Source organism: Oratosquilla oratoria, chromosome 36 (assembly GCF_046742065.1).
Source record: "Oratosquilla oratoria isolate Oo_2021 chromosome 36, ASM4674206v1, whole genome shotgun sequence".
Taxonomy (NCBI): Eukaryota; Metazoa; Arthropoda; class Malacostraca; order Stomatopoda; family Squillidae; genus Oratosquilla; species Oratosquilla oratoria.
In genome coordinates, this window is record NC_134812.1 from 2,331,866 (window position 1) to 2,341,128 (window position 9,263).

Here is a 9,263-nt window from a genome sequence, read left to right on the forward strand (position 1 = left end):
TCTCCTTACAACGGCGATTTGTGTTCCTCAGCTTTGACACGAATATGGGAAACCACGATCGCTGCCTTTCCATAGGTAACTTGACTTGAATCCAAGAAGGTATACGCTCTCGCTCTTTTCTCTGACATCGGATATCCTTCTTCTAAGCAGGCTCAAAGAGGTTTCTGAGGCATTCAAGGAAGTCATCGTATTCATTTATTTCCTGAATTGAACATTGCCATCTTTCAGCTATGAGGGACAGGCTGGCAGCTGTATCCTTTCTTCTCGGCCATCGAGTGTTGTTCAGCTCGACGTCAGTTCGCGAGGAACCCGGGAGCTTCTTCACCCAAAGACTTCGATGGGTCGCACTCGGGATTAACGGGAGTGTTTCGTAAATGATAACAACGCTTCTGTCCTTGGGAACGATATAGCATTCATAAGTGGAAGTCAAGTAACTAGCAAAGTATGGTGGAATGGAAATAAAAGAGAAGTGTGATAAAAGAAGTTAAAAGTAATAGATCTTTGGCACCAAAGTATGCTCACAAGGGACCTATTGTTCCATAAAGTACTTTCAAGATTCGTACCCATTTTTCTGTCATTAGCCTTGACGTATATGTATATATGGAGAGAGGGGCTAAATATGTCGATTTAAGTCACATTTTAAATCCATCAGGCTGAAGCTTTCTACCATTAGAAAGAAAAATATTACAAGAACTTCGAGTCACGTGTATGTGACGTAGTGGTTTATTTGTAAAATCTACCTACATCTTATATGTGTGTCCCCCTCCTCACAAAATAAAATATAAATTATATTTTGTAATGATGAAAGACGTTCACCAGGTTTGGCAAAGGGTTTAAAAAGTACGGCCCTTATACTGCCTAGTGGCGCAGTGGTTAGAGTTCCCGTCTGCCACTACGGTGGTCCAGGTTTGAATCCCGCCGAGGGCTGAAATATTTTCAGTATCGCTGCGGTGCGGGTTGTTATTCCAACTCTCGTGGGCAGAGAGTTCGGGGTATGTGTGCGTCTAAGGTCACAGCATTCCCCATAGACCGGGCATATATGAAATCTGAGCTCTCTTCCGGGAGGGAGATAGATGTCGATCACGAGTCCAACATGTGATCCAAGACCATACTGAATCACACACTCACGCGCGCGAAAACATACAATAATTAAGTAATAGAAATTACGTGAAGACACAATCACACACGTTAAGACACACACACATGCCCCCACACGTTTAGACACATACACACGCAGATATATATATATACATATATATATATATATATATATATATATATATAAATATATATATATATATGTACAGTATATATATATATATACATCTTTATATATATATATATATATATATATATATATATATATATATATATATATGTATGTATTCGGGAGAGCATGTAAGTGTTTTGTTAACCAAAGTGGTGACTCCTGAAGCGTCATTATTCTTGAGTGAAAGACGTTTTTTTTGTGTGATTGATCATGGTGCTGTATCACGTGTTGGACTCGTGATCGACAGCTATTTCCCTCCCGAAAGAGAGTTCAGAGATCATATATGACTGATCTATGGGTAATGCGGTGACCTTATACGAACACACACACCCAACACCCCGCCCACGAGAGTTGGAGTAACACCCCGCAGCGAAGCGACTGTGAAAGTATTTCAGCCCTGGGCGGGATTTGAACCCGGACCGAAGCATGTGAGTGTCATGTTCAAAAGACGGCCGAAATGCACAGGTGGCCGGGAAGTCATTCCCGTCCGTTGTCTCCCGTATTGCTGTCATATAAACGAATATTCAGAGACGTGTATTCACGAAAGTCCCATTTCTCCTCCTCCTCCTCCTCCTCCTCCTCCTCCTCCTCCTCTCCTTTCTTCTTCTGTTCTTCCTCTTTCACCTACTCCGCTCTTCCTCTTTCCTCTTGTTCCTACCCCTCCCTTCCGTTCCTTCTTTCATTTTTTCTCATCATCTCATTGTATACCTTTTTCCGCTCATTATTTCTCCTTTCTTCTGTTCCCCTTTCTACCCCTCCGTTCTCCTCCTCTAAAGTTTGTTTTTCTTTTCCTGCACCATCTTCCTTTTCCCATCCCTTCCTCCTCCTCCTCTTCCCTCGTCCTCCAATTCTTCCGAACTCACCTCATTGCCTTAGCTCTTTGGTGTTTGACGGAGCGATGAGACTGATCTGGGCCCACGTCATCGCGTCTATTTTCTCATATCCATTGTTCGAGCTCACACCTCTCCCCCTCTCCCCATCTCCCATTAACCCTCTTTCTCTTCCTCTCCCCTTCCCCCTCTCCCTTAAACTCCTCATATGCGTTGCACATGCCTCTCATTCGACTTCTCCATCTTAACCTTTTGATTTAGATCTTTCACCGTCTTGCCTTTGTCATAAGGTCATTTTACCCTTCCCCTTTGGCTTGCCTTGGTGTCTCTGACCTTAGCCTTTGCGTTTTGTCTCTGTCCCCACCGTTCCCACCACCACGATCTTCTCGTCCTATCCTGCTAGTGCGACTGAGTACCTAACTCGAAATATGCGTTTATCCTTTCTGCCGTTGGGTTATTTTATTCAGTTGAGAGAAAAAACAAGGAAGTTAAAAGGATAAGCCTTTCTTCCTTGGATTCACCAACTACCTTGGTCGCCAAAAACCTCAGTCACCAACACCATCGGTACCTCTCCACTGAGGGAGTGGCCCCCTCGTCACCGCCACTCGGTTATCCTCTCTGACATACTCCTTGTCTTTCTATCCGTTATGCTCCTGCCAATGAACTCGACCGAAGCTGTCTTTATCAACACCTTTCAATGTGGCAACGCAGTCTGGAGTTAATGTTCATCGTTATCATTCCCTCGCCCTGCTCATCTTCTCCTCCTTTCCCACCTCTTCTTCCTCCTGTACCTCTTACCCCCATCTCCTCTTCCTCTTCTTCCTCCTCTTCCTCCTCACTCTCCCGTCCTCCTAATTCTTTTTCTCTTCCTCCTCCTCTTTTTATTCTTCCTTTCCGAACGAAGCGTGCCTAAGTGAACTAAATTTGTTTAATATTTCGAAACTGAGATCGAGAGATCTAATTGAGGTCTTCAAAATTGTCAAAGGAATTTGAAATATGGCCGTGGAAAAATATTTTACAATCGATATTTCCAATACAGATAGGATTGATGGATGCAATATCGTAGGTGAACAACTGGAAAGAAATGTGACAAAATACTCTTTCTTCAACCGAGTTGTTAACTTTTGGAATGGTCTACCATCCGACGTCATCAATTGTTCTACTAAAGAAATATTCAAAAAGCGTCTTGAAATTTACTTAGCTACAAATCCCCGACAAGAATTATTTGTTCCTATATATTTGTAAAATTACGTGTATATATATATATATATATATATATACTGTATATATACATATGTATTTATATATATGTTGGGTATCGAAACAGCCATGTAAGGACAAATAGGTCTGTTGCTGTTCGTTTGTCCAAGTAACCCTATGTGACTTCCTTTTTTTTTTTTTCCTCCTCCTCCTCCTGTTTCACCTCCTTCTAATACTCCCTCTCTCCACATCCCCGATTTCTAAGTCCCCATCCCCCAATCTTTCCTTAATGACGTTCCTGGATGCCAGTGAAAGGAACCTTGGAAGGCTGATAGAAGAGGCACGCGAGGAAGGAGAACGAGAAGGAAAAGAAAAAATGAGAGGAGGATTTTGTAAAACTGCGAGAAAGGGAGAAAACTGAGGCGGGGAAGATGATGATGATGGTGATCATGAAGATGGTATTAGTCAAGACAAGAGGGATGAGGAGGAGATGGTAGTGGATGGAAAACATGGAGACAGAGGAGGAGGAGGACGATTTATATCGCAAAGACGTGGAAAGAAAATGAAAGGAAGAAACCAAGTGAAACAACGAAACGATGGAGGAAGGCCAAATAAAGTGAAAGAAAGGAGCAAAGAAAACGAGATAATGGAAGAAAAAAATATATAAAAAAGAAAGAAAATAAGAGGAACGGGAAGAAAAAAGTGTATTGCAAGGAAAAGAAAACAAGACGTCAAAACGAAAATAAAAAATTCCGGGAAGAAATGAAGACGTGGAGAACAAGACTCGAGAAAAGACAGAAGAGTAAGAAAAAGCTGAAGCTGGAGAGAAGAAATGCGTGACGGGGAATTGAAAGAACCAGGAGGAAGAAGAGAAGATGTTGGAAGAGGAGGTGGAAGAGGAGGGGTAAGAGGGCTAGGGAAGAAAGAGAAGTGTCGGGAAGGGAGGCGTTTGTTGTTTAGTTTAATGACAGATCTCGAAGTGAACGGGAGTTCGAATAAATGGTTCAAGTTCCTTGCAGTTCGATCTTAGACAATCACCTCAGGAAAACTGTGCTGTTGGTTGGTTAGAAGAAGTATGGGAAGCCTCCGGGCCACTTATGTCTACTTATTAAGACTTTTTAGTAACTTATATTTCGCCACTCACCAGACATAGTAATGTTACATTTAGTTATATTAAGATAGTATTGTTACATTAAGTATCTTTGTAAAAGGGAGTAGGGAATATCTTCCGCACTGTTCTTCCGGCAGTCCCCTTTTCGAGGATGGCGCGCCTTACGTCTATCAGGCCTCGAGATCGACAGATGCTGTCATCTTTCCCCTGATGCTGTATTACACTAGGGCCACATGAGGGGAACTATGAGCCAGCTATTGATAGTTTGCTGTTGGTGTGTTTCTCCTTATGGTGTTGGTAATGGAGAGAGTAGAGAAAATAGTTTTGGTGGTGAAGGTTGTGGTGTGGTGGTGGTTGTGGTGGGGGGGGGTGGTGGTGGTGGTGGTGGTGGTGGTGGTGGTGGTGGTGGTGGTGGTGGTGGTGGTGGTGGTGGTGGTGGTGGTGGTGGTGGTGTGGTGGTGGTGGTGGTGGTGGTGTGGTGTGGTGGTGGTGGTGGTGGTAGTGGTTGTGGTGGAAGTGGTGTTGGTGGTAGTCGTGGTGGTGGCGGCGGCGGTGGCGGCGGCGACGGCGGCGGCGGTGGCGGCGGTGGTGGTGGTGGTGGCTCTTGTTCTTTGTCGAGTATTATACTCTTATTTAATGGACACCGTGCATAAAACATTTTCCAAAGGTTCGATTGCATAGATAGAAAAGAAATATACTGTAGTTTCTATCACTTGTTATATTGCCTCGCTAAGAGAAAGGATCTGCTGTCAGGATGTTCAGCCTCTGTGCTGAACCCTGAGAGCTGACATCCGGAGCCAGATGGTCGATCAGGAGGACGACTGAACCTTTGACCTCGTGGAGGGAGAACACATTCGACAAGGATATGAACCATGTGGCTTATCCCAGGCACAGAGACTCAACGTATAGAACGGCAGTAAACAACTCATAAGGAAAGAGAGGATGAAGATAGATAGATAGATAGATAGATAGATAGATAGATAGATAGATAGATAGATAGATACATACATACATACATACATACATACATACATACATACATACATACATACATACATACATGAATAGACAGACACACAGAGAGAGAGAGAGAGAGAGAGAGAGAGAGAGAGAGAGAGAGAGAGACAGACAGACAGACAGACAGACAGACAGACAGACAGACAGACAGACAGACAGAGAAAAAGAGAGGTTGGTGGGTAGGCAAATGCTGCGTGCAGTGCCACCTAAGTTTGACAACTGGAGACTGAAACATGATGGGTTTACGAGTTGAAGGTCGATTGGATGGAAACGTCCTGAGGGTTTGGCTGTGGCGTTGGTGAAGTTTCAGCCTCGCAAAGGGATTCGCACCATCTTATTTCCACACCTTCCCATTCTATTCTTCCTCCATTCCTGACCCCAGCCAGTAAGGTAGGGACAAAATAGATAGATAGATAGATAGATAGATAGATAGAGAGAGAGAGAGAGAGAGAGAGAGAGAGAGAGAGAGAGAGAGAGCGAGAGAGAGAGAGAGAGAGAGAGAGAGAGAGAGAGAGAGAGAGAGAGAGAGAGAGAGAGAGAGAGAGAGAGAGAGAGATAAATAGATAGATAGATAGATAGATAGATAGATAGATAGATAGATAGATAGATAGATAGATAGATAGATAGATAGATAGATAGATAGATAAATGGATAGATAGATAGATAGGTAGGTAGATAGGCACTGGAGGGACTAGGAAAGGAATAACTCCAGTTCATTAATAATAAGACTTGCATAGGAGGGAACGTACAGAAACTAAAAAAATTACCACTAGCATTAATTTTCCTTGTACCCTGTTTTCCCCTTTCTTTCTGATATTTATATTAACGTCTTCTATCTGCGTCTGCCTCCATCTTCCTTTCTTTTATACCAAAAATGGACAGTTTCCTCCTCCGGGCGATCCGTTGGGTGTTTGGGACGCGGGATTGGCTTTGCGTCTTCTCTTTCTCTTTCTTCTGATTATTTGGATGAATGCGAGAGATGAGGAGACGTTGTGATGCTCTCCCTCGCCATGTCTTCCCATTATCGTATTCACGTCATTCTCTGGACTCCAACGTCACTGCACTGTTCTCCCATCCACACCTGCTATGGACTAAAGATGTCTGTATGAAAACGAAAAGATAGTTGTGTATAAAAGAGGGATATTAACACCGGGCGATTTTAGGGATATTTATTACGTGAAGTCGTGGGTTAGAACGGGTGTGTAGGAGACCTGCTTCTCTCCTGCCGGGCCCTCTCGCCTTTCTATCTTTCTCCTCCCACATTCCCCTCATCATCCTCGCCTCCTCCTTCTACCTTTCCGAACTCCCCACGTCCGTCCTCCCATTCATTCGCACGCTTCGCTTTCTTCTTTATAGTTTTCCTTCTCCTCCTCTTCCACAAGGCCCCTCTCCAACCCACACTTTTGGCTTAACTTTGTTTTTGTTTTTGTTTTTTGCCGTCGCACCAGTGAGCTCCTCTGCTGCACATGACCCCGCCGAGATGTGTATCGTGCAGGTGTGTGTGTGTGTGTGTGTGTGTGTGTGTGTGTGTGTGTGTGTGTGTGTGTGTGTGTGTGTGTGTGTGTGTGTGTGTGTGTGTGTGTGTGTGTGTGTGTGTGTGTGTGTGTGTGTGTGTGTGTGTGTGTGTGTGTGTGTGTGTGTGTGTGTGTGTGTGTGTGTGTGTGTGAGGGAGTGGAGGTGAACCAAAGAGAGGCCGAAGGTCAGGGTCTCATCCTAGCTAATTTGACACATGACGATGACCACCACCTCCTACCTCCACCCACCCAATAACACACCATCACCCACCCCCACCATAAACGGTTCTAGTACATCAGCCTTAAGGGCTACGGGAAAAGGAAATGGAGGAGGAGCAGGAGAAGGAGGAGGAAGAAAAGGAGGAGGAGGAGGAGGAGGAGGAGGAGGAGGAGAACAAGGAGGAGGAGAAGGAGGAGGAGGGGGACAAGGACGAGTTGACTCGAGTCCGTCCATTACATGACGATATGCATGTTGGTGAGTGGCTGGACCAAGCCTGCGCGGGAGAGACAAATGACTAGTTGTCTTGGCCTTTGGTGAGGTCATCGTGGGTTCGACAACGCCTCTTCCCAAGTAGCCGTCCATTCATGTCAGGCTTGTCCGCCGTCATGATATACCTCTTCCTTTCTTCCTCTCTCTCTCTCTCTCTCTCTCTCTCTCTCTCTCTCTCTCTCTCTCTCTCTCTCTCTCTCTCTCTCTCTCTCTCTCTCTCTCTCTCTCATTCTTTCTCTCTCTCATTCTTTCTCTCTCTCTTACTATATCTATCTATTTATGTATGTATGTATGTTTGTTTGTTTTTATCTATATATATAATATGTTTATCTATCTATCTATCTATCTATCTATCTATCCATCTCTCTCTCTCTCTCTCTCTCTCTCTCTCTCTCTCTCTCTCTCTCTCTCTCTCTCTCTCTCTCTCTCTCTCTCTCTCTCTCTCTCTCTCTTGTTACCGCTGCTGTCGCCACGCTAATCGCCTTTTCTTGGAATGACTTTATTTTTCTTCTTCTTTCGACTCCATGGAAGGATGAACTGCAGGGATAAGAGGAAGTGCACGCAAGAGGAGGAAGAGGAGTGTGAGGAGGAAGAAGAGAAGAGCTTCAATATCTGTTTGGGCTATGCTCGTGTTATGGCCGGTCTAATGAAAATTTGAAGAAAGGCTAAATGAATTTACAGAGGAGCTAGCTTTAGAAAGCAAAAGTTAATATTTTGTGTGAAATATTACTCTTCTATAAGGGTCCAAGCAAATATCATATGTAGTCATAGTTACAGGAAAATATTTTCCAATGGTTAGATAAAAAATTAGAGAACATGAGATTAGAGTATATGAAGAATACGGTTTTCATTGGATGTTTCTTTTGTTCAAAAAACTTACATACAATGTAAACCCGAGGTCACGGAGTGAAGGATGCAGTATCATGCGTTACAGTGATGAAGGTGGGGGTATAGAAAGGCTCGTCTCATCAAGCTTGTATTCGTCCGGCAAGATGCGGTCCCCTCAGGAGCAGTGGTTCTAAACCTGGGTTCGGTATGTCAGTCTAAGGGGGTAGGCGAAAGTTTTACACACACACACACACACACACACACACACACACACACACACACACACACACACACACACACACACACACACACACACAAGTCTCAGACCTACCCAGAGATCGGCAAATAATGAGCTCTAAGCTCACTGCCGTAGGGTGGTGTCTGGCTGTCTCGACAGAGACTGCAGCAGATCCGAGGTGAATACACACACGCACACGTACACACACAAGCACTCACACACACACACAAGCGCACACACACACACTCACTCACTGACACGCGTGCACACACACACGAATAAAAGGAAGAAACTTTGTTGAAAAAAATTATATAAAAATAGCACTTGCCAAGGTGAAGCTTAGCATTTCTGAACTTGTCTCTTGTTTGCAGTAAATGTATATTGAGTCATGTTTTTGTTTCTGTGTGAAATACATATTTTACTGGTTTTTGTTCTTTGAACACAGTGATTTTGTGTGCAACTGATGCATGGTTTATTTTATGTATTAATAGAATATATATTTATGATATGACGAAATCACGTTTTATTCTTCCAATTCCGAAGGTTTCGGCGAATGCACGGATGAAGCTTGCGAGGTTCAATACCTCCATCAAGGTTAATAGCCACTGGTCTAGACCCTGTGTTGTGCGCAAAAGTCGACCTGACCTCCTTTGATCCAGTTGGCCGAGTTTCGACGTTCAGACGCTGTTTTACACAACATGAGGACGTCGTCCGTGGATAATTTTGGACCAAATCTTGCCCATGGAGTCATTTAATGCTGTTATT